Source organism: Salvelinus fontinalis, chromosome 13 (genome assembly GCF_029448725.1).
Source record: "Salvelinus fontinalis isolate EN_2023a chromosome 13, ASM2944872v1, whole genome shotgun sequence".
In the NCBI taxonomy this organism is placed as follows: Eukaryota; Metazoa; Chordata; class Actinopteri; order Salmoniformes; family Salmonidae; genus Salvelinus; species Salvelinus fontinalis.
In genome coordinates, this window is record NC_074677.1 from 8614774 (window position 1) to 8641464 (window position 26691).

A 26691-nucleotide genomic window follows, 5' to 3' on the forward strand; every position below is an offset into this window, starting at 1 on the left:
TAGGCATAATAGAAGGACAACGGGAGGGTTAAGGAACCAGGTGAATGTAAAACAGTATGCTCCCCTTGTCACCGAGGTATTTGTTACCAGGATAAGAAAGTCACTTGGATGGAGGGTTCTGCCTCCATAGAGATCGAGTCTCCTCCGCTGAAACCCTTCTCAAGGCCGCACATATCGGACGGACCCATGTCTTTCTCAGAGTTGGTGAAAGACAGCATTCCAGAAATGTCAGAGCTTGAGTTGCTGCGTGCCATCAACACCAGCGTGAAGCTCATGGACGTGAGAGACGACCTGGATAATATAACAAGAAACCTACAAGAGTTTGACAAGCGGTATGATGAGATTACGGCTAGCAGGGTAACGTTCGGAGGTTGGCTTTCAGGATTTGCCAGTGATGCGGCCCTATGGACATCTGTAGCTATTCTCATGACGTGGTCCACGGCGCTATCATTTGGGATCGGGTACATGTTTTTATTTGGTGGTTGTGGTGGTGGTGGTGGTGGTGGTGGTGGTGCAGGTGGCGGTGCAGGTGCTTTAACTAACCTTACAAAGAGGCGGTATAAAATGTTATAGACACCAAGACCCTTGTAAAGCTGTGTATATACTTGATCACCCTTTGTCTCTTTGCCTATCTATGCTTGAATAAATGTCCTAAAGACTCTGTGTCCTTGTGATTGTGTCTTTTATGATATGAAAGTAGGAATGGTGGGAGAGGTAACAAAGATAACCACACTGATTTCCAAACCGCTTCTTTCATTAACCCTCCCGTTGTCCTTCTATTATGCCTAGCACACAGTGTCCCCCCCCCCCCCCCCGGGGTCACTCTGTCCCGTCTTGGCTAAAGGCCCAGTGGGCACAAGTGTGACAGTATGGGTGTGAACAGCCTTTGCAGATGTATTTCTTACACCTGCAGCACGCTGTGTGTGTCTTGGCGTCCTTCTTGGGTGGGCAGACCTGACACCTCTTCCTCTTACTCGCCCCCAGCGGGGCGGCCGGGGCGGCGGCGGCGGCCGGGCCGGCGGCTCGCTCGCGGGCCTGCGGACGAGCCTCGGCGGATACACGCTCGCCCCGTATGACTTTGACAAGTGCGGACGCGGCTTCGGTGCGGGGGAGACGCTGCCTTCTTTGGATCAAGGGCTTCACGAGCGCCTTTCCGAGCTGCTCCAGGAACACCCTCCTCTTGTTCCGCTTCCCGGGCATCCAGTCGGGGTTGATCTCTCGCCATATGACAAAGGCGTTGTAGGAGGACACGTCGAGGATGTTGTGGAAGATGACCAGGGGCCAGCGGGCGGTCATCCGTCTGCAGCTGTAGGTCCCGACCACCTTGTCTAGGTTGTCCACGCCGCCCTTGTTGCAGTTGTAGTCTAGGATGAGGGCCGGCTTCCGGTCTCGGCGATCGCTGACGTCGGGCTCCGCGTGCCGCGTGCTCAGAAGCAGCACGTTCTTATTTCTCTTTGCCAGGTAGGACACTAGAGTGGCGGTGGGCGTGAAGGCGAACCTGGAGGACGAGACCTGTCTGCCCTTGGACTGGAGCAGCGCGGGAGGGAGCTCGGGCTTGTTCTTTCGCACCGTGCCCACCATGGTGAGGTTCCTCTCGAGGAGCCGCTGCCCGAGTTCGTAGGAGGTGAAGAAATTGTCACACGTGACGTTGTGACCGGCCGGCAGTCCCTCGGTCAGATCGAGGACGACGCGCGCGCCCTGGTTCTTCTCGGGGCATCCGCCGGCCGCCTTGCCGGTGTACACTTGCATCTTCCAAGCGTAGCTGGACTTGGCGTCGCAGGCCACCCACGACTTGATGCCGTATTTGGCCGGCTTGCTGGGAATGTACTGTCGGAAAGGACAGCGTCCTTGAGGCGAGGGAGAGGGGAGGAAGAGGAGAGGGAGAGGAGAGGGAGAGGAGATTAGCAGGAGATTAGCAGCGTCATGAGTTACCGGCTCACCATCGGGGCGCACTGCGTTTACGTTACACGCAGCCGCCACCGCCGCCACCCGTGCCACTGCCCATTGCTACTGCTGCCCATTGCTACTACTGCCGATTGCTACCGCTGCCCGTGCTACTACTGCCCGTGCTCTCTACGCTACACGTACATACACAGATACATTGACTGCTACCGCTCTCTATGCACAGATACATAGACTGCCCGTGCTCTCTACGCCACGCGTACAAACACAGATACATAGACTGCCCGTGCTCTCTACGCCACGCGTACAAACGCAGATACATTGACTGCTACCGCTCTCTATGCACAGATACATAGACTGCCCGTGCTCTCTACGCCACGCGTACAAACACAGATACATAGACTGCCCGTGCTCTCTACGCCACGCGTACAAACACAGATACATAGACTGCCCGTGCTCTCTACGCTACGCGTACGTACACAGATGCATAGACGGTACCTCTGAACGGGACCAGTTGTTCGTCCACCGTCACTTCGGGCCCCGGGTTGTAGAGGGCCTGCAGCCGCTCCTCCCACAGGTCCCACACCTCTCTCACGGCCGCCAGTCTGTCGGTGGCGAGTCTCGCGGGTCTCGACTGGCGGTCGTCGAATCGCAGCAGCCTCGAGTACTTGTGAAACGCCTTGAGCGGCATGGTGGCGCGGAACACGGTCCTGCCGCTCTCGGCGTCCCACAGGCTGGCCGCGGCCTCGCCTCGGGACCTGTAGACGCCGGCTAGGATCAGCAGCCCTACGTAGGCGCGCAGGTCGGTGGAGTCCATGGGTCGCCAGCCGTCGCCGTATTTTCTCACCCCCTGCAGATTGGTCATGTCCACGATGATCCTTTCTATCGCCGGTGTGACAAACAGCCGGAAGGCGGACTCGATGTCGAGCGCTCGCGACGCGGCGTAGGCCGTGGGGCCCGGCGTCACGGCGGGGCAGGGCGGGCGGATGGCGCGGGGTCGGTCCGGGCCGCGATAGGCCGCGGAGGACCATTTGATTTTGCCGTTTTTCGACAGCAACGTCTCCCTTTCTCGCTCTGGCTCTCTGGCTCTGTCTGGCTCTCTGTCTCGCTCTCGGGCAGCGGCCGCGTCTCCCTCCGGCTCTTCCTCCGGCTCTTCCTCCGGCTCTTCCTCCGAAGAGGAGCACGACCGCGAGGCCGAGTCGTCTCCGTAGTCGTCCGCGTCGCGCTCGGGGTTGTATTCCTCACCGTCTTCATCTTCCGAAACGTCCTCCTCTTCGGAATCGCAGTAGTCTTCTTCGTCTTCTTGGTCGACGCTGGAGGATATCTGTTCCAGGACCTGAGCCGCGCTGAAACCGGGACTGCGAGGCGTCGTAGGCGGAGGCAACACGCTCGACGGGGTCGTATTCCTCGTCGCCGTCGTCCTCGTCGTCGTCCTCATCATCGTCCTCATCTTGTTCTTCTTGTTGTTGTTGTTGTTGTTCTTGTTGTTCTTGTTGTTCTTGTTCTTCTTCTTCTTCCTGACAATATTAGTAGGCTCTCTACGCCCTGCTTACTGTCGTAGGCGGAGGGCTCACGCTCGGCGGGGTCGTATTCCTCCTCGTCGTCGTCCTCGTCGTCGTCCTCTTCTTCTTCTTCTTCTTCTTCTTCTTCTTCTTCCTGACAATATTAGTAGCCTCTCTACGCCCTGCTTACGGTGGCCACGTGAATGGGACGAGGCACGCGAATGGACGAGGCGCGTGGTCGGCCCTGCCTGCTCCTTCGGCCCTTCGGCCCTTCGCCCCTTCGGCCCCTTGGCCCCTTCGGTCCCATCCGGGACGCTCGGCTGGCCTACCCGCGTGATAGCACCGAGGTCGTGCACAGAGTTGGTGGGGACAACTGGTCCCTGCCGGGGTCACTCCGACCCGGCCCAGACAGAGGGGAACAACTCCTAACACAGGCCCCGGGTCACTCCGACCCGGCTCAGACAGGGGTAGGAGGGGAGGGTTTACAACATACACCTTGCTAACGCCGCCGGGGTCTCTCTGACCCCAGGCCCCCGGAACAGAGGGGAACAACTCATAACGCAGGGCTTACAACAGGGCTCGGGTCAATGTGACCTGGCCCAGACAGGGGTAGGAGGGTTACAACATACACCTTGCTAAACGCTGCCGGGGTCTCTCTAACCCACACAGACACTGGGAATCGACTCGGAACGCTGGCCGGTGGTCACTCTGTCCCGCCGAGGCAAGGGGAAGGTTGTCTAACAACAGCCATACCCGAAAGGCACAATTTCCACAACCAAGGGAAAGTAGTTTGTAGGGGGGCGTTTTTAGATTCGATATCCAAACTCACACGGTGCCCAAGGGCCCGTTTGGGGGCAGACACGCCGTATTCGACACAGGCCCTTGCCCGGAATGTTGAGAATGTCAATTTTGGGGCAGGACCTTTTACTAGTATCCAGCAGGTGGTGGTGTTGGGTCACTGTGACCCCGGCCTGCCGGGGTCTCTCTGACCCACACAGACACGGGGGAAGCGACAGGTGACGCTGCCGAGGGTCACTCTGACCCCTCTGACGTCACTATGACCCCGCCCACACAGGGGCAGGGGCAGGAGGGTTACAACATACACCTTGCTAACGCCGCCGGGGTCACTCTGACCCCTCTGACGTCACTATGACCCCGCCCACACAGGGGCAGGAGGGTTACAACATACACCTTGCTAACGCTGCCGGGGTCACTCCGACCCACACACAGACACGGGCAATCAACTCGGAACTGCCCGGGGTCGCTCTGACCCGCCGAGACAACGGGAGGGTTATGAACACTTTTTTTCTGATAAAAACTAGTTCATTGCATCTGCCCAGTTTCATAATATGACCATATTTCCCAGCTGCTTGCTGTCGTTTTGAAGTAATCGCGGAAAAAATAGGCCTTATGAGCAGGTCTCATTTTTACAACATGTCAGCTCCTATTAGTTCAATCAATCAATCAAGTTTATTTTATATAGCCCTTCGTACATCAGCTAATATCTCGAAGTGTTGTACAGAGACCCAGCCTAAAACCCCAAACAGCTAGAATGCAGGTGTAGAAGCACTATTGAGCACCATGGCACCAACTCGCCTTCTGAACGTTCTATTGCCAGCTTATTGTTCTACGTTGCAAAGCCTGCTTCGCTATTATTGGCAATGAGACCTGCTCACGTTGTTTATAGTTAAAATATAAACAACAAAAATTACTCATGGAACTCTGAGGTCATCCCATTGTTTCCTAAGGGGGAATATAGGCATGTCTGTCTATTTCGCCAAATATCTCCAATATGTATTTTGATTTTTTCAAATCGGATGCCATTTTAATCATGAGAATCTACTCTTTATAATTATGTACGTCTGGGCAGCGAGCTCGGTTGTCATCAAATGATTGGACCAAAATAATTTTTGCCCTTCGAACACTGAGCTCCCCCCATTGTTTGCTATGGAGAGGCATACGGGTCTATTTCGCCAAATATTTCACAATATGTATATATATTCAAGTCGGGCAACATTTTAAAAATCAGGAGAATCTCCTCTGTAATTATGTAAGTCTGGGCAGCAAGCTCGTTTGTCATCGATCACTAGACCAGAAATAGTCAGAAGTTTTCATGTTTTCCGTACTTTCTCATTACGCAGACATAAGCACAGTTGACACCATCGAGGTGCGGATGTTACTTTCTACACAAGTTGTTTGTTTTCGCCAGTTTCTTCCGACAAACAGATTGTAGTGGTAAAAAATGGGATACATTTTTTTGTGCCATTTAGGCGAAATGGAATTCTAAGCATCACTTCAGTCAAAACAGGCTCTGCGAACGTTTGATTCCATTCATTTTCTACGGGATCGCGCTAGTGTTCCAGTTTAGTCACTGTTATTTTGCTGTTTTTCAGCCTTGGGTGAATTTTGACTCGTTCTATTGTCCAGCCTATCAATGGGCAAATAGAGTCTGCAGACACACAACACAGAACAACGTGTAGTGTTTTTACAAGAGTAGGTAACACTGAAAGCTTCAGTTCACATTATTGACAAGCTATTAGCAAGTTAGACAAACAACCCATTACATTTCCCGCCCATTCAGAAGTCCCCACATAATGCATTGAGCTAAAGGTTAACGTACCTTGCATTCGCTATAAAGTGGTGGTCACGAAGACGACTCAAGTGTTGTCGCCTTTCGCAGCAATTTTTGTATGTTCTGTAGACAGGGTGACCATCTTTGATTAAGTTTCCCTCAGCACTCTTGTAAAACCCAAAACATGACCACACTTCAGATTTGGTCCTCCTAGAAGGCTGAAAAATCTCCCGAGGGCTGTCACTGCCTTCCGCCATGTTTTCACACCAAACAAAACCCATGCTGCCCCTGCGTCAGACTGTTGATAACTTTGGTTGATGCTGGACAGTATTTACCGTGAGTTTTTCAAACCGCGGTAATCACACACGGTTTTAAGGATAATTACAATTTGAAACGGTAATACAAACTGTCAGGAATTTTGCTGTGGTTTATCGTGAAACTGGTACCTGTTTCATCCCTAGTCAGAATCAAGGGAAAGATGAACGGAGCAAAGTACAGATCCTTGTTGAAAACCTGCTCCAGAGCGCTCAGGACATTAGACTGGGGAGAAGGTTCACCTTCCAACAGGTCAATGACCTTCAGCACACAGCCAACAACGCAGGAGTGGCTTCGGGACAAGTCTCTGAATGTCCTTGAGTGGCCCAGCCAGATCCCGGACTTGAACCCAATCAAACATCTCAGGAGAGACCTGAAAATAGATGTGCAGCAATGCTCCCCATCCAACCTGACAGAGCTTGAGAGGATCTGCAGAGAAGAATGGGAGAAACTCTCCAATTACAGGTGTGCCAAGTTTGTAGCGTCATAGCAGCGATTGGGTAAAGGTGCTTCAACAAAGTACTGAGTAAAGGGTCTGAATACTTATGTAAATGTAACATTTCAGCTTTTTTTTTTTTATATAACTTTGCAAACATTTCTAAAAACCTTTTTTTGCTTTGTCATTATGGGTTATTGTGTGTAGATTGAGGGGGGGGGGGGGTGTAATACATTTTTGAACAAGGCTATTGCGTAACAAAATGTGGAAAAGGACAAGGGGTCTGAATACTTTCCAAAAGCACTGTGTGCATATATATACAGTGCTTATTTATATCAAGCTACTTTGAAGAAACTAAAAATCTAAAATATATTTTTATTTGTTTAACACTTTTTTGGTTACTACATATGTACTATTTCATAGTTTTGATGTCTTCACTATTATTCTACAATGTAGAAAATAGTAAAAATAAAGAAAAACCCTTGAATGAGTAACTGTGTCCAAACTTTAGACTGGTACTGGGTGTGTGTGTGTGTGTACATGTGTGTGTTATCGCAGCTCCTTTCTGGCACAAAGTGGATTAATTCTTCAACACACACACACACACACACACACACACACACACACACACACAGAGAGAGCAAAATTATCAGTTTCTCTGGTTTTACTATTTATAGGTACGTGTTTGGGTAAAATGAAATGTTTTGTTTTATTCTATAAACTACTGACAACATTTTTCCCAAATTCCAAATAAAAATATTGTCATTTAGAGCATTTATTTGCAGAAAATGACAACTGGTCAAAAATAACAAAAAAGATGCAGTGTTGTCAGACCTCACAGCTTCCATGTGTCTTGGTATGCTCTCCACTAGTCTTTCACATTGATGTTGGGTGAATATGCCACTCCTGGCGCAAAAATTCAAGCAGCTCAGCTTTGTTTGATCGCTTGTGACCATCCATCTTCCTCTTGATCACATTCCAGAGGTTTTCAATGGGGTTCAGGTCTGGAGATTGGGCTGGCCATGACAGGGTCTTGATCTGGTGGTCCTACATCCACACCTTGATTGACCTGGCTGTGTGGCATGGAGCATTGTCCTGCTGGAAAAACCAATCCTCACTCAGAGTTGGGGAACATTGTCAGAGCAGAAGCAAGCAAGTGTTCTTCAAGGACAACCTTGTACATGGCTTGATTCATGCGTCCTTCACAAAGACAAATCTGCCCGATTCCAGCCTTGCTGAAGCACCCCCAGATTATCACCTATCCTCCACCAAATTTCACAGTGGGTGCGAGACCTGGAGAAGCCTACAAGCCACAGTGTCTCGCACCCACTATGAAATTTGGTGGAGAATCTGTGATTTTTTCTCCAGCAGTGGCATAAAGTCACAAACATCAATGTGAAAGTCTGGTGGAGAGCATGCCAAGACACATGAGAGCTGTGATTGAAAATCAGGGTTATTCCACCAAATATTGATTTCTGAACTCTTCCTAAGTTAAATCATTAGTATTGTGTTGTTTAAAAAGGAATATAAACTTATTTTCTTTGCATTATTCGAGGTCTGACAACACTGCATCTTTTTTGTTATTTTGTCATTTTCTACAAATAAATGCTCTAAATGGCAATATTTATATTTGGAATTTGGGAGAAATGTTGTCAGCAGTTAAAAGAATAAAACAAACATTTTCATTTTACTCGAACATATACCTATAAATAGTAAAACCATAGAATCTGATCATTTTGCAGTGGTCTCTTAATTTTTTCCAGAGCTGATTATATACACACACACTCATGTGCTGTGCATTTGTACATGTTGTCATGGGTTTGTGTGCATGTGTGTGCGTGTTTGTCTCTGTGTGTGTACGTTTATGTAGTATGTAAACGTGTGTGTGTCTGCCAGTGTTCTCCATCTCACCATGGCGCTGATGGTCTCATCCCAGTCAGGTCTCTCTCGGGGGTAGACTAGGCGGGTCAGCTCAGGCACTATGTCATCCTCCTCTGGGTGACGCCCTGGCCTCAGGCCCCTAGAGCAGAGTGAGAGAGAGGGAGGGTGAGGGAATTTGAATTTCAATTAAATTTATTGGCTCAATATTAGAGAGCGAGAGAGAAGGAGCAAGAGACTTTCTGTGATAAGAACTCCACCAGTCCTCCCAGGCAAGTCTTCAGATAAAAAACATACACACCCACACCAGGGTGCCTTAGAAGTTGTGGCTTCCATATTGAGTTGACAATACATGACCATATAATATCAGTGAATGAGTGTCAGTTATAAGGCACCCTGGAGGTTGGCACTTTGATCAGGGTGTGTTAACGGATGCATCATTTACATTAGAGGAGATGTCATAACCCATCAGTGGGCACTGAGAATGAAACACACATGCATGCGCACAGTGTGTGAAAGACACATCAGAGTTAGGGCGTAACACTGCTCAGGGGTCCGGGGCAAGTAAAACTAATTGCAGGACAAGCAGATTTTAGATTTAAGTAATTTTATATTTTTTTAATCACGCAAAAATCACAAAATTAAACAATAAGGCTACTCTGATCAGAATGACAAACGTGCATAAATATGGAGGAATTCAGATATGACCTCATTGTTTAAGTACTACCTACAAAGATTTTAAACTACGGTTCAATATGCCGATGAATCAGCACAATATACTTTTTTGTTTTTCCAAATTGCCACCGTCTTGGAGCTAGAATTAGGATCGCGTTTACTGTGCTAATGCAGATACAAAAAAAATTAGTTAAAGAAAAGCACTGTATTACACAGCGAACATAGCAAATGGAGGCATTTGTGGTAAGTACATGGGGGCCACCATCTTTATGCATGTCTGCTATTGGATCAAAGTGTCCTCTAGATGAGATGTGTTGCACAGTGTCCTCCCACTTGCCCAGTGTTTTGACAGATCAAGTGTGCAGATATGTGCACAGCCTTGCACAAATGTTTCCCCCTGGCACATTTTCTGGCTAGCACTCGCATTGCCTTCATTTTTGTTTTCCTTACAAAAAATAACTTCACATGTGTGCGTTCCTATCAAAGTAAGTGCCTAATTTTCTGTATATTGTGTTGTCGTTTCTAATGTAGCAAACAGTATGTATGTATGTAGCATAATGTATTTACAGTTTCACATGCTTTCAAGTACAGGTGACAATACATGCATTCCCGATTATTGCAGAGATTGTAATGGACACCTATGATGTGTGTAAAATACTTTAAGGTTGTACAAATTGTGATGAGCTAATCCTAAGCTATTTGTTAGCTATGTGTGGCTCCATGTTTGTTGACATTATACTACGCATTCTGGGTGTCACGTGAACGTCTATCAAAGCAAAAATGTTATATCAAAATGAAGGGAAGTAATGGTTGACTCATCTTTCAAGTAAACTTCTGGAAGTGAATGATCGTAGATGAGACACCCCCTTCAACATGCATACTGAAAACGACCAAACTCATCTTGTCTCCTCTTATCTTTGGTTGACGCAAAAAAACTAACGTGGTTGCGCACACAAACTACCCAACGTCGGATTACGTTTGACATTTAGAAAGTGTTTTACTCAATTATTTAGATCAAATGGTGAGCTCACCTGTGATGTGATGAATTGTAAATAGTAATTGCTATTAGCTCATTCATTTTATGGTTTCTGTCAGCAAAGAGTGACCTAAATATGACTGCTTGAGTTATGTCAATCTTTCCTCAGTTAGCGCTACGACTAATGTAGCCTACATTTTCCGGTTAGGATGATTATGTTTTGCACTCGCTACTTCTGTAAATATCTCAACATTGCATCCAAAAATAAGCTGGTAACAGGGCATAACTTTGTAAGGACTATGTTAGCGCAAACTTTTTGTGAAAAAACAGTGTTGCCAGCTCAAACACTGACTGTTGCATCAATCGAAATTGGACGTTCTAAATAAGCACTCTAATCACAGCGTACGCTGCAGGGACTACTGTAGAATGATCCCACCTGTTTGTTGGTACGTGTCAAAGGGTTAAGAGGAGAAACCGATTCCAGGCAAGTGATCGCCAACATCAAACAACAAGGCGACAACATCAGTCCCTCTACCCACGTCCACCAATCTGGTCTAGAGGTCAACCGATTATGACTTTTCAACGCCGATACCGATTATTGGAGGACCGATTAAAATCGGACGATTTTTATATATATATTTGTAATAATGACAATTACAACAATACTGAATGAACACTTATTTTAACTTAATATAATACATTAATAAAATTAATTTAGTCTCAAATAAATAATTTCAAATGTTCAATTTTGTTTAAATAATGCAAAAACACAGTGCTGGAGAAGAAAGCAAAAAGTGCAATATGTGCCATGTAAAAAAGCTAACGTTTAAGTTCCTTGATCAGAACACGAAAACATATGAAAGCTGGTGGTTCCTTTTAACGGTCTTCAATATTCCCAGTTAAGTTAAGAAGTTTTAGGTTATAGTTAGAGGAATATTTCTCTCTATACCATTTCTATTTCATATACCTTTGACTAATGGATGGTCTTATAGGCACTTTAGTATTGCCAGCCTAATCTCAGGAGTTGATAGGCTTGAAGTCATAAACAGCGCTGTGCTTCAAGCATTGCGAAGAGCTGCTGGCAAACACAGGAAAGTGCTGTTTGAATGAATGCTTACGATCCTGCTGCTGCCTACCACCGCTCAGTCAGACTGCTCTATCAAATATCAAATCATAGACTTAATTATAATAAAAACACAGAAATATGAGCCTTTGGCATTAATATGGTCAAATCCGGAAACTATCACTTAGAAAACAAAATGTTTATTCTTTGCAAATTATTTACAGTCTTTGTTAGGAAGAAATGGTCTTCACACAGTTCGCAACGAGCCAGGCGGCCCAAACTGCTCCATATACCCTGACTCTGCTTGCACAGAACGCAAGAGAAGTGACACAATTTCCCTTGTTAATATTGTCTGCTAACATGAATTTCTTTTAACTCAATATGCAGGTGTAAAAAAATATATACTTCTGTGTATTGATTTTAAGAAAGGCATTGATGTTCATGGTTAGGTACATTAGTGCAACGACAGTGCTTTTTTTGCGGATGTGCTTGCTAAATCATGATTCGATGATTCGATGATAAATTAACAGAAACCGCATTGATTATTTGCAACGCAGGACAAGCTAGTTAAACTAGTAATATCATCAACCATGTGTAGTTAACTAGTGATTATGTGAAGATTGCTAGTTTTTATAAGATAAGTTTAAATACTAGCGAGCAACTTACCTTGGCTCCTTGCTGCACTCGCGTAACAGGTGGTCAAGCCTGCCACGTAGTCTCCTCGTGGAATGTCTTCGGCCGCAATCGGCGTCCAAAAATGCTGATTACCGATTGTTATGAAAACGGCCCTGCCGATTAATCGGTCGACCTCTAGTCTGGTCCTCCTTCAGCTGGCAGACCGTGCCCCCTGTCCCCAATAGAGGACCGCATTACTGCGGGATTTCCGCCATTTCAGACCAACGAGCCAACGGAGGCCCTAGTTGCCCTCTGAGATAGTTTTTTTTGCAGAGGCAGCCACCTCTTTCTACACAACGACACTCCTCGCTGCATCGTGTAAAAACAAGCAACCTAGAAAAGGCCCAAAAATAGCCCATATTGTAGCCTGAGAAACAAGGTTCCAGAAATAGACAACTTACAAACATCAGAAAACATTCATAGTCTGGCCATCTCTGAAACAAACTTAGATAATTATTTTGATTATGCAGTAGTAGCTATACATGGTTATAGCATAAACAGGAAATATAGGAATGCAAATGGCGACGGTGTTGCTATATATGTCCAGAAATATATTCCTTTTAGGCTGAGAGATCAAATCAAAGTTAATTTGTCACGTGCTGTCACGTGCTCCAAATACAACAGGTGTAGACCTTACAGTGAAATGCTTACTTACAGGCCCTTATCAACAGTTCGATTTTTTAAAGTAAAAAAAAGGTATTAGGTGAACAACAGATAAGTAAAGAAATAAAAACAACAGTAAAAAGACAGTGAAAAATAACAGTAGAGTGGCTATATACAGTAGCAAGGCTATATACAGGCACCGGTTAGTCGGGCTAATTGAGGTAGTATGTACATGTAGGTATGGTAAAAGTGACTATGCATATATGATAAACAGAGAGTAGCAGTAAGGTAAAAGAGGGGTTGGCGGGACACAATGCAGATAGTCTGGGTAACCAATGTGCAGGGGCACCGGTTAGTCAGGCTAATTTGAAGTAGTATGTACATGAAAGTATAGCTAAAGTGACTGCATATATACATTTTTTATTTTACCTTTATTTAACCAGGTAAGCCAGTTGAGAACAAGTTCTCATTTACAACTGCGACCTGGCCAAGATAAAGCAAAGCAGTGCGACACAAACAACAGAGTACCACATGGAATAAACAAGCGTACAGTCAATAACACAATAGGGAAAAAAGAAAGTCGATATACAGTGTGTGCAAATGGCGTGAGGATGTAAGGCAATAAATAGGCCATGGTAGCGAAGTAATTACAATTTAGCAAATTAACACTGGAGTGATAGATGATCAGATAGTGATGTGCAAGTAGAAATACCGGTGTGCAAAAGAGCAGAAAAGTATATAAAAACAATATGGGGATGAGGTAGGTAGATTGGGTGGGCTATTTACAGATGGGCTATGTACAGCTGCAGCAATCTGTTAGCTGCTCAAATAGCTGATGTTTAAAGTTAGTGAGGGAAATATAAGTATCCAGCTTCAGCGATTTTTGCAATTCATTCCAGTCATTGGCAGCAGAGAACTGGAAGGAAAGGCGGCCAAAGGAGGTGTTGGCTTTGGGGATATACCTGCTGGAGCGCGTCCTACGGGTGGGTGTTATCGTGACCAGTGAGCTGAGATAAGGCGGAGCTTTACCTAGCAAAGACTTATAGATGACCTCGAGGCAGTGGGTCTGGCGACGAATATGTAGCGAGGGCCAGCCAACTAGAGCATACAGGTCACAGTGGTGGGTGGTATAAAGGATTTTTGTGACAAAACGGATGGCACTGTGATAGACTGCATCCAGTTTGCTGAGTAGAGTATTGGAAGTTATCTTGTAAATGACATCGCCAAAAGTCGAGGATCGGTAGGTTGGTCAATTTTACGAGAGTATGTTTGGCGGCGTGAGTGAAGGAGGCTTTGTTGCAAAATAGGAAGCCGATTCTAGATTTCGTTTTGGATTGGAGATGTTTAATATGAGTCTGAAGGAGAGTTTACAGTCTAGTCAGACACCTAGGTATTTGTAGTTGTCCACATATTCTAAGTCAGAACCGTCCAGAGTAGTGATGCTAGTCGGGCGGGCGGGTGCAGGCAACGAACGGTTGAAAAGCATGCATTTGATTTGACTAGCATTTAAGAGCAGTTGGAGGCCACAAAAGGAGTGTTGTATGGCATTGAAGCTCGTTTGGAGGTTAGTTAACACAGTGTCCAAAGAGGGGCTAGATGTATACAGAATGGTGTCGTCTGCGTAGAGGTGGATCAGAGAATCACCCGCAGCAAGAGCGGCATCGTTGATATATACAGAGAAAAGAGTCGGCCCGAGAATTGAACCTTGTGGTACCCCCATAGAGACTGCCAGAGGTCCGGACAACAAGCCCTCCGATTTGACACACTGAACTCTATCTGAGAAGTAGTTGGTGAACCAGGCGAGGCAGTCATCTGAGAAACCAAGGCTGTTGAGTCTGCTGATAACAATACGGTGATTGACAGAGTCGAAAGCCTTGGCCAGGTCGATGAAGACGGCTGCACAGTACTGTTAGAGTTAAGAGTTACAGGATGCAAATTTCTGTTTGAAAAAGCTAGCCTTTGCTTTCCTGACTGACTGCGTGTAATGGTTCCTGACTTCCCTGAAAGTTGCATATCGCGGGGACTATTCGATGCTAGTGCAGTCTGCCACAGGATGTTTTTGTGCTGGTCGAGGGCAGTCAGGTCTGGAGTGAACCAAGGTCTATATCTGTTCTTAGTTCTACGTTTTTTGAAAGGGGCATGCTTATTTAAGATGTTGAGGAAATTTCTTTTAAAGAACGAGCAGGCATCCTTGATTGACGGGATGAGGTCAATATCCTTCCAGGATACCCGGGCCAGGTCGATTAGAAAGGCCTGCTCGCAGAAGTGTTTTAGGGAGCGTTTGACAGGGTGGTCGTTTGACCCCGGACCCATACAGGCAATGAGGCAGTGATCACTGAGATCCTGGATTGAAAACAGCAGAGGTGTATTTGCAGGGCAAGTTGGTCAGGATAATATCTATGAGGGTGCCCATGTTTACAGATTTATTTGATAAACAGAGATCTCATGTCAGATGATGTGGAAGTAATATCAGGTTTATCGGCCTCACCTAAAGCCTATTCTCATAGGAAGTTGCTATATACCACCAAGTGCTAAAAGTCAGTATTTGGACTATGTGTGTGAAATTCTCAATAATGTATGTGATATCAACAGAGGTATATTTTCTGGGTGACCTAAATATTGACTGGTTGTCATCAAGCTATCCACTCAAAAGAGAAACTTCAAGATGTCTGCAATTTGGTTCAGGTTTTCAGTCAACCTACCAGGGTATTTACGAACAGAACAGGAACTAAATCATCCGGGTGTATTGACCACATCTTTACAAATGCTGGAGAAATCTGCTGTAAAGCAGTATCCACACCCATCGAAGGTAGTTATCATAATATAATAGCCATACCTAGAAAGACCAATGTCTGAGCCTTCATATTCATGCATTTCGGACCAAATAATGAAAGACAAGCACTGTAGTTTTGAGTTCCACAAAGTTGGTGTGGTGGTAAGGGGCCAGGGTTCCGGTCTAGAAGCATGGTTTCTACTGCTCCCACAGTTTTGCTTCAGTACTGAAATATAACTGATGCCCGGCCCAGAAAGACCATTTCCATTGACGGCCTCAAAGAGAAGTCAGATTTGAAAATTCCTAATAAGACCCTTTAGTCATCACCTTTGCGCACAAAACATCCATTGAATTATTCAAATAATTGTCACAGAGGCAGATTTTTTGTTACCATTACTCTCAGACGAAAATATTAACATTTTATATTCATCCAATGTATCGTATTTTTGAATGACATGATGACGTCGTCGCTGCTCCCTGTGCTGAGTGCTAATATGCATCTGATGTTGGTCTGTATAAACCGGATGCAACCCAGATAAATGGTCCATGAATCAGCATATGCAGACGTGAGATTACCTTGAAAACAGCAGTCAAACATATTGGACGCAGTCTCCAGTTCTTGTTATACCGCAGTGTATGGAAGAGGTGAAATAAGGACAAGCCACCTGGTATCGACAACCTGGATGGTAAATTCCTGAGGTTGGTAGCGGAATACATTGCAACATCTAGAAAACTGTGTGTGCCATCAAGCCCGGTAAAGGTCATTCTGCTGCCCAAGAATAGAAAAGCACCCTTTAATGGTTCAAGCAGCCAACCAGCCTGTTACCGGTGTTTAGCAAACTTTTTGAAAAAATGGTGTTTGACCAAATACTATGTAATTTTACAGAAAAATTGTCAACGGACTTGCAGCATGCTTATAGGGAAGGGCACTCAACATGCTCAGCACTGACTCAAATGACATGATTGGCTGAAATAAATTAATATTAAGAAGATTGTGGGAGGTACTTTGTTAGACTTTAGTGTAGTTTTTGCTATTATTGATCATAACCTATTGCTGAGAAAACATAGTTGTTATGGATTTACATCCTCTGCCCTTTCATGGATTGAGAGATACCTATCTAATAGAACATATTTTAAAGCCTGTGTGTATGTACACTGATGACTCAGCAGTATACACGTCGGCTACGACAGTCAAATAAATAACTGACACCCTTAACATAGAGCTCCAGTCAGTTTTAGAATGGGCAACTAGCAATAGGCTGGTGCTCAGCCTCCAGAATCTATGCACTGCAGGGGACTAGAGTCAGTATGTCCTATCTGGTGATATTCTCTGGTGTGAATTTAAGTCTGTCTCACTCACCTGCAGTTTCAACCTCAATGCTCAACTATGAAAAGCCAACTGACATGTACTCCTTTTGGTGCTGACCTGTTGCACCCTCTACAACCACTGTGATTATTTGACCCTGCTGGTCATCTATGAAGTTTGAACATCTTGAAGAACGATCTGGCCTTAATGCACATGTACTCACTCTTAGCCTCCACCCGGCACAGCCAAAGAGGACTGGCCACCCTGCATAGCCTGGTTCCTTTCTAGGTTTCTTCTTAAGTTCCTGCATATCTAGGGAATTTTTCCTAGCCACCATGCTTCTACAACTGCATTGCTTGGGGTTTTAGGCTGGGTTTCTGTATATGTAAAAAGGGTAACTAAATACATATGATTTGCTAAATATCCCCAAAATTAAAAGCATAATTTTGGGGACAGAGTACTCGCGCAACCCTAATAGATATATTGAATAATGTGGCGATTGAGCAAGTTAAGATTAAACTGCTGAGTGTAATCCTTATTTATTTATTTCATTTATCTAGTCAAGTCAATTAAGAACAAATTATTATTTACAATGACGGCCTACTGTGGAACAGTTCAGGTGCAGAACGACATATTTTTACCTTGTCAGCTCGGATTCGATCCAGCAACCTTTTGGTTACTGGCCCAACGCTCTAACCACTAGGCTACCTGCCACCCCAATCCTAGATAGCAAGCTGTCATGGTTGACTCAATGGTTGCAAAAATAGGAAGTAGTCTGTCCATGATAAGGCATTGCTCTGCTTTCTTGACATCTCAATCAACCAAACAGGTCCTGCAGGCCCTATTTTTGTCACACCTGGACTAATGCCCAGTTGTGTGGTCATGTCCAGCAAAGAAGGACATACGCAAATTGCAGTTGGTCCAGAACAGAGCAGCACGTATTGCACATAGATGTACAAGGAAGGCGAATTTATTTATTTGAGGTATTGACATGTTGAATGCATTGAGCTGTCTGTCTGAACTACTGGCACACAGCTTGGACACCCATGCATACCCCACAAGACATGCCAGAAGAGGTCTCTTCACAGTCCCCAAGTCCAGAATAGGGCTGGGCCATATGGGCAAAATATTATTTTTAGTTTTTGAATAACGGTATTTTTAGTTTTTGAATAATTTAAGTTCTACATGAGTAGATTTATGAGTAGAGAATGATCCTGGGGTGGCAACAAGTGATTTCAATGAGTCTTTCTCCATTCTGATTGTTTTATACTGTTCAATTCAACTACAACCAAAACAAATTTCAGCACTTTTTTAATTTCAGAATTTCCTACACTCAATTGCAGTGGTGGAAAAAAATACCAATTGCCATACTTGAGTAAAAGAAGAGACATTTTCTATAAATTAAGTAAAAGTGAAATTCACCCAGTAAAATACCAGAGTAAAATTCTAAAAGTATTTTGTTTTAAATATACTTAAGTATCAAAGTAAATGTAATTGATCAAATATACTTAAGTATCAAATCATTTCAAATTCCTTACATCAAGCAAACCAGATGGCACCATTTTTTTACATTTATGGATAGCCAGGGGCACACTCCAACACTCAGACATAATTTACAAACAAAACACTTGTGTTTACTGATACCGCCAGATCAGAGGCAGTAAGGATGACTAGGGATGTTCTCTTGACAAGTGCGTGAATTGGACCATTTTCCTGTCCTGCTAAGCATTCAAAATGTAACGATGACTTTTAGGTGTCAGGGAAAATGTATGATGTAAAAAATACAGTATATTCTTTAGGAATATAGTAAATTAAAAGTTGTCAAAAATAAAAATAGTAAAGTACAGATACCAAAAAAAACAACTTAAGTAGTACTTGAAAGTATTTTTACTTAAGTACTTTACACCACTGCTCAATTGAGATAATTTCCACACTGCCAGTTAGGGCTGCACGATATGGGCAAATAATCTAGGACTTATTTTAACCAAATGTTGCAATTGCGATTTGACTTGTGAATTAGAGCAAAACTTTTGGAATCATGGAAATAGAATGACTATTCTAATTCTATAGTTAGAATATAAAAGTGGGGACTTTGAATACAGTGTTTGAGATGACAACAAATTAAAATGCCAAGGAGTTATCGTGACAGGGTAGGAACTAAAGTGTTGATAAGTGTTTCCTAGGGGACCCTATAAGCTTTGGCTACATTGCATGTTTTCTTTTGAGAAACATCAAATGCGCTCCTTGAGTGACAGGGAGCATGGCTAGGTCTGTGTGGAAAGTGGCAGAGAGAAAGAGCAGAGAGAGATGACTCAAGTAGCGAGTACACATGGCGTATCACATTTAACAAACCAAACATTCAAGTACCGGTATAGATGGTAAAATAAAAACCCAAACCGGTCCCTGCATCAATAGCGGTATATCATAAAATACGGTATGCCGCCCAGCCCTAGTCCAGAACAGACTATGGAAGGTGCACAGTACTAAATAGAGCCATGACTACATGGAATTCTATTCCACATCAAGTAACTCATACAAGCAGTAAAATTAGATTCAAAAAACACCTTATGGAACAGCGGAGACTGTGAAGCAACACAAACATATGCGCATACACACACACGCTAGCATACTCACTATACACACGTACATATGGATTTTGAACTGTATATATGTGGTAGTGGTGGAGTAGGGGCCTGAGGGCACACAGTCTGAATGCAATGTAATTATTTTCTAAATATTTTTTATAAACTGCCTTAATTTTGCTGGACCCCAGGAAGAGCAGCTGCTGGAGATCCATAATAAATACAAATACAAATGACATGCATGTCAATCTCTCCTGGCTTAAAGTTGAGGAGAGATTGACTGCATCTCTATTGGTCTTTATGCAAGGTTTTGAAGGTACCGAATTGTCTGCTCAAGCAGTTGGCACACAGTTCCGACACTCATCGGTCCCAGAACAGAGGCCAGGAACAAAAGAAACAGTATTAAATAGAGTCAAGACTACATGGAACTCTGCCATCTGCCAACATTACCATACACACATCCCTTTATGCATTTTTTTACACAAGCACACACAAATTACACCAAAAGCTGCACATGAAACACCAACATGTTTATAAATCTACCACAACTCATCTCCAGACTAATGTGTGGTCTATTATGAAGCATGCATAACACGGATATAACTTGACATAACGTGATGCAAGTCAAGCATTCACCGACACATCACTGGTACCCATGAAACTACCAATTCATGTTCAGATAGGAGTCGTGATTAAATTAATATCCTTTCAGAAATGCTCATGATAAACATACTAGGCTACTTCTAACAGTTTTACATCTGAGACAGTAACTGAACTACCATGATGATGTAGGCTAGCCTATATTTCAGTGATAATGCCTGAGAAGCCGGTGTTTGGAGGATATATTGTCAAATATATCCTCCAAACACCGGCTTTGAGGGCATTATCACTTTTATACAACGGCTTACCACATTCAAATAACGATTGACATATTTGAATTAAAAACGTTATTTTGATGAGATTATTCATACTATTTCATCCTTCCACAAGATATAGTCAAGTCGGCTGGTCGTTCGTTCTATTGGTTCGGTTGTCATAGACGCGACCCAGTCGTTCAGTCTTTTTGTTCTGTATCTATGGACGCAACCCAGGTGTTCGTTCTAAATGTTCTATTGCCATACTGGCTGGCAAAGTTCTTATCCCTTGCTTGCTAGCTAGCCAGCTACGGCTAACTTACACAGTCACGTCAAACAGTGCAGCCAGAATAACAACAGTAGCAGGATTTGCATTTGTTAAGCAGTTTTCAAGTGGCACATCCATATTGAGCTAATGAGGCGCGATTTCGTCTGGAATAGAAAATGTGCTCTCTCGTAAGGACATTGCTGTTCAGAGTAGCTAGCCAACAACACATCTAACTTTTCAAACTGAAGCTGGAAAGACTGCAAACTAGATGCACTTTGTTTCATTTGACCTCTTTTCAATTGACATTTCTTTGTATATATCCATAAAAATGATGCCAGATGATTCATGATTTGGACTGGCTGAGAAACGCTGTCCGCCATTCAGTCTCGTCCCGACTACCGACACGTTCATTACTGTGGGACAACAGGAAATCGAATTTGAATATTGAAACAATGTTGCAAATGTCGGAGAAACAGACAGCAAGGTTTATACAAATCTACGGTGTTGAAAACTAAATGTTAGTCTAAAAAATGTAAGATCATGTCTAGATGCTTTTTACAGTGGAGATCAAGTTTATAAAGTGCTTGGCTGGGTTGATGAGACAGTTGATTGCGCAGTCAGATGGAACAGAGTATATAGGCATTTTAACGTCATAGATTAAGCTGGTGGTAACTTGTGGAATAGACACTGGCTGGAATTCAGTTTTAACCAATCAGCATTAGACCCACCCGTTGTATAAGGAATAATTCAACAATAAAGAATTCCATTTACATCTACAGGCCTTCTAGAAGTTTGACTTCTGAGTGACTTTTGGACCAATTTAGTGTATGTGGTGAAAACACAGTCAATCAATACCAATGTCTTGGCCTGCTGCCTGGTGCTAAAAATACATTACTGTCTATCCTCCTACACCAGCACACACAAAACTGCTGATCCTGTTTCTGTAAACTGAAGGTAGGCCAACCAATTTTTCTGGGAAAGAGAAACAAGCACAAGTCCACCTCTCCTACCTACCCCATAACACCGCTTGACATCAAACACACGCTGACACACACACAAAACAGACATGAGGGAGAGAGCTAGAGAGGAAGAGAGAGGCCCTGGGAGCAGCAAGATTCCTGCTGCATTATGACAGAAAGACACCAGCCTATGGATAGAGGATACAGACTGTTGGGTCTCTGTCTGTATAATCATCAAGCACTTGATTGGTTGAATCAGGTGTTAGTGATGTGCTGGAACAAAAAAAAAGCACATTGACGGTGTTCTCCAACAATGTATTGGTAAAATCACAACAAGGATGACAACACCATAAAGGACATCATAGAATACGCCCAGTATGATGCTTGTGGGACTGTGTCATAGCAGTCCCTCCATTGTCTTGTGACACACACACCCTCCAAGGAGGTTGTTAAATTAGTCGGGCCAATAAAAGTGGTTAGAAAATGCTTCATGCAAACATCTCCAAGGAGGTGGGCCCAGAAGGTCATTACCAGTGTTGATTACAAACCCAGGGCCGGGCCGGGGAGAGAAGGAGGGAGGGGGACAGAGGAGGGCCAGGGAGGGAAAGAAAGGGACAGAGAAAGGAGACACAGGAAACTGTCCCGAGACAGATTAAGAAGAGAGTCACGGTTGGTTCAACCTGAGAAAAGGCACACATGCTAAATTGTAATTATTTCACCTCTATGGCCTATTTATTGCATTACCTCCCTAATCTTCTACATTTGCACACACTATAAATAGATTTGTTCTATTGTGTTATTGACTGTACGTCTGTTTATGTGTAACTCTGTGTTGTTGTTTTTGTCGCACAGTTTTGCTTTATCTTGGCCAGGTCTCAGTTGTAAATGAGAACTTGTCTTACCTGGTTAAATAAAGGTGAAATTTTTTTTTTTTTCAAAACACAAGCAGAAACGTGCACCCCCATCCCTGCATACACACACTCAACACAACGTCTCTAGTCGTTCTCAGGGAATTGCGATCTTCATAATATTTCACTACCTTGAGTCAGAATGTTGTCACAACATGTAACATGTAATGTTGTCACATCAAATGCATCTGTACCAAATCAACTGAACCAAATAGCCTCAACCTCAGAAAGCCAGAAGGGTAGGAGATGGGAGGAGGAACCACCTGAGTATAAGTGAGTGGTGGTGCTTTGCTGGACTGCAGCTATAGGGGGCTGAAGAGCTGAAAGTTTGCTCTGACTTAGATGTCACCCATCTAGTGAGCAGGTCATGTTGTTGTTGTGATTTACAGCAGTGTCCCCTCAATCTCCCATCAATGGACTGGCGCCAGTCCATGAGATGTTGCTGGCCGGTCCCTGAGATTGAATTACACTAATTTAGTAAGGTCTAGTGATAGGGGAACCGCTTACATTAAAACTAAGTAGGAAAAACGCTTGCCGGTACCTGGTTCAATGAAAAACACTGATCTAAAGCTAGAGCCACCAAAGCAACTCAGAGAGCGTGGAGTTGAGTACACAGACTTCAGGCTCTATAAAATCAGTTTAATTATTTTCCCAAATTCTGTGCCATCCTTTTTGTTTTTCCAAGTTTCTGTTTCCTCCTGTTTTTCAGGTTTTCGTTCTCAGGCTTTAATAGAAAAACAACTAAAGTGTATGTTCTAAGTACACAACAATGCTTAAAGCACATCAGGAGACAATTTTTAAGGTCTGGGAAATATTTGAGAAATTGTATTTTTTTTTGGTTGCAGTTACCCTTTAATTCTAGTGTGCACCTAGCAAGAGGCTGTTGTTTAGCTGTATATTTTAGGGCACGTGATGGTAGTTTGCAAAACAAATACCCACTGAATTGATGCAAATAATCATGATATCATTCTGGCAGGCAAGCATAGGCTACTTTGTAGAGAACATTTATTTGAGAAGGTTTTTGTGAAAGACTTTAAATCTACCAGAATACCTTAAATTAGCATAATCACTAACGGCTACGCACCTCACATACATAGGGCTGGGCAATGTTGCCAAAATATCATATCACAGTATAACTTTTATTTTTAAATGGTATTTTGTTTTTGAGTAGTGTATGACACAGTAGTGTATGACACAGTACCAGTCAAAAGTTTTAGAACACCTGCTCATTCAAGGGTTTTTCTTTATTTTCTACATTGTAGAATAATAGTGAGGACATCAAAACTATGAAATAACACATACGGAATCATGTAACCCAAAAAGTGTTAAACAAATCAAAATATATTTTATATTTGCGATTCTTCATTGCCTTGATGACCGCTTTGCACACTCTTAGCACTCTCTCAACCAGCTTCATGAGGTATTCACCTGGAATGTATTTCAAATAACAGGTGTGCCTTGTTAAAAGTTAATTTGTAGAATTTCTTTCCTTCTTAATCCGTTTGAGCCAATCAGTTGTGTTGGGGTGGTATACAGAAGACCAAGTCCATATTTAGGCAAGAACAGCTGAAATATGCAAAGATAAATGACAGTCCATCATTACTTTAAGACATGAAGGTCAGTCAATCTGAAAATGCAAAGTGAAAACAGCATTGTTGTATGTGCTGCATTTACCATGCAGACTGAACGCAATTGTCTCATGGTCGAGGAACAAAAAATGCGCTCCTTGAGTGACAGGGGGCAGGTCTAGGTCTATTTGGAAAGCAGCATGGAGAGAAGAGTGGAGAGAGAAGAGTATAAAAATGGATGTTACACACAGCGCATCACATTTAACAAACACCATTATAGAAGGTAAAGTAAAAACCCAAACCGGTCAGGCATCAGTACCACTATGTCGTAAAATGGGTATAATCGCCCAGCCCTACACAGAAAATTATTGTTGCCTCTTCAGAATGTTCCAGGAAATACAAATCACTGATGCATTCTGTTCATGCCTTATGATAAACTTCTGCAAATGTATAAATTGGAACTGTTGAATCCTGTTTTAATGTCTGTATTCCGTTATTCCGTCTGTGCTCGCTGCATCGCAGATTTATATAGGGCCCTAAAGACTCCACAGACCTTACATCAGAGAAACATCAGTCGGGAAGTTAAAGATTGGTCGCAAATGGGTCTTCCAAATGAACAAATGACCCCAAGCATGAAGTAAGGGCTTTGTGATAGTCAAGGTATTGGAGTGGCCGTGTTGTCCTTAAGCCATTTTGCCACAACTTTGGAAGTATGCTTGGGGTCATTGTCCATTTGGAAGACCCATTTGCGACCAAGCTTAAACTTTCTGACTGTCTTGATGCCATCTATTTTGTGAAGTGCACCAGTCCCTCCTGCAGCAAAGCACCCCCACAACATGATGCTGCCACCGTCGTGCTTCACAGTTGGGAGGTGTTCTTTGGCTTGCAAGCCTCCCCCTTTTTCCTCCAAAAATAACAATGGTCATTATGGCCGAACAGTTCTATTTTTGTTTCATCAGACCAGAGGACATTTCGCCAAAAAGTATGATCTGTGTTTCCATGTGAAGTTGTAAATCGTAGTCTGGCTTTATTTAATGGCAGTTTTGGAGCAGTGGCTTCTTCCTTGCTGAGCAGCCTTTCAGGTTATGTCAATATAGGACTCGTTTTACTGTAGATAGATACTTTTGTACCCGTTTCCTCCAGCATCTTCACAACGTCCTATGCTGTTGTTTCGGGATTGATTTTCACTTTTCGCATTAAAGTACGTTCATCTCTAGGAGGCAGAGCGCGTCTCCTTCCTGAGCGGTATGACGGCTGCGTGGTCCTATGGCGTTTATACTTGCGTACTATTTTTTGTACAGATGAACGTGGCATTTGGAAATTGATCAGGCATTTGGAAATTGATCCCAAGGATGAACCAGACTTGTGGAGGTCTACACATTTTTTCTGAAGTCTTGGCTGATTTCTTTTGATTTTCCCATGATGTCAAGCAAAGAGGCTGTCCTAACCGACTTGCCAAAACTATAGTTTGTTAACATGAAATTTGTGGAGTGGTTGAAAAACGAGTTTTAATGACTCCAACCTAAGTGTATGTAAACTTCCGACTTCAAATGTGGATATCCGCTTTCCGGACAGTACTGTGTCACAAAGAACGTGGCGACTTGACCCACTACAACTATCCTGTGTAGTGCCTTTAAAAAAGATATATCTACTCACATTGATGTTTTTTTACAGATCAACTGCACCCCTGACGTGTCTCACTCAACTGATTGGGAGTTGTTAAAAGCATATCTAAGGGGCAAAATTATTTCATACACAGCGTATGGCACCAAACGCTTATCGGAGCTATCTCAACTCTTCTAGATGTGGACAACAGATATGCCTCTTTGCAGACTCCTGAACTCTACAAAGAGAGACTGCTACACCAATCGGAATTTAACAACCTTTCCACCAAACAAAAGGAGCAGCTTCTGTTAAAGTCGAGGCAAAAATTCTATGAACACAGAGAGAAAGCTGGCAAGTTGTTATCTCACCAGCTTCGACAATCCGCTGCTCGCAGCACCATACCTGAAATCTGTGTTGCAGTTGATTTAACTTCCACCAATCCCAAAGAAGTCAACAGTCAATTGAAGCAATTATTTTCTGCTCTTTAATCGTCAGAGGCTCTTTCTGACACATCTCGTATGCATGCATTTCTAGACAATCTGGACATCCCCTGCCTCAATTCAGATGAGCAAACCAACATGGATGCCTCAATAAGTGATGAAACTACTCTGGCAATCCAGTCCATGCAGAGCAGTAAAGCCCCTGGGACTGATGGCTTCCCTATTGAATTTTATTAAGCCTTCTCCTCTAAATTATCCCCTATCCTCAGCTCAATGTACAATGAAATCCATTCTAGTCAGAAACTACCACAGACACTTACCCAGGCGACAATTTTGGTTTTGCTTAAAAAAGACAAGAATCCCCTAGACTGTGGATCATACCACCCTATAAGCCTTTTGGGCTGTGATTATAAAATTCTCACTAAGGTCTTCTCGTGCCGTTTAGAGACAGTGATGCATAATAATTAACTCTGACCAAACCGGATTTATCTCAGGTAGGCAATATTTCTATTATATGCGCCGGCTATTTAATGTCATGTTCTTTATCCTCTACAGCCAGAGGTTGTCATCTCTCTTGATGCTGAAAAGGCTTTCGACCGGGTTGAGTGGGAATATGTATTTACAGTACTAGAGAAATTTGGGTTTGGCCTGTCATTCCTTTCCTGGATTAAGATTTTGTACTCCTCCCCAGTGGCTTCTATTCGCACCAACAATGTTACCTCCAGCTACTTCTCCTCTCCACAGGGGGGCCAGGCAGGGTTGCTGTTTTCCCCCTTTCCTATTTGATATGGCTATTGAGCCTCTTGCTATCGCCCTGTGGGCGAAGGAGAG

General features: G+C 43.8%; 1 long non-coding RNA gene across 1 annotated transcript in view; it reads right to left on the reverse strand.

Annotated features, from left to right (window-relative positions):
- Positions 1 to 8436: 8436 nt before the first annotated feature.
- Positions 8437 to 26691, reverse strand: part of LOC129868035 (uncharacterized) — a 94858-nt gene continuing 76603 nt past the window's right edge. Inside the window, exon 3 of the long non-coding RNA XR_008761716.1 lies at positions 8437 to 8747. This is a non-coding gene — a long non-coding RNA (uncharacterized LOC129868035). The remainder of the gene's footprint in view (positions 8748 to 26691) is intronic.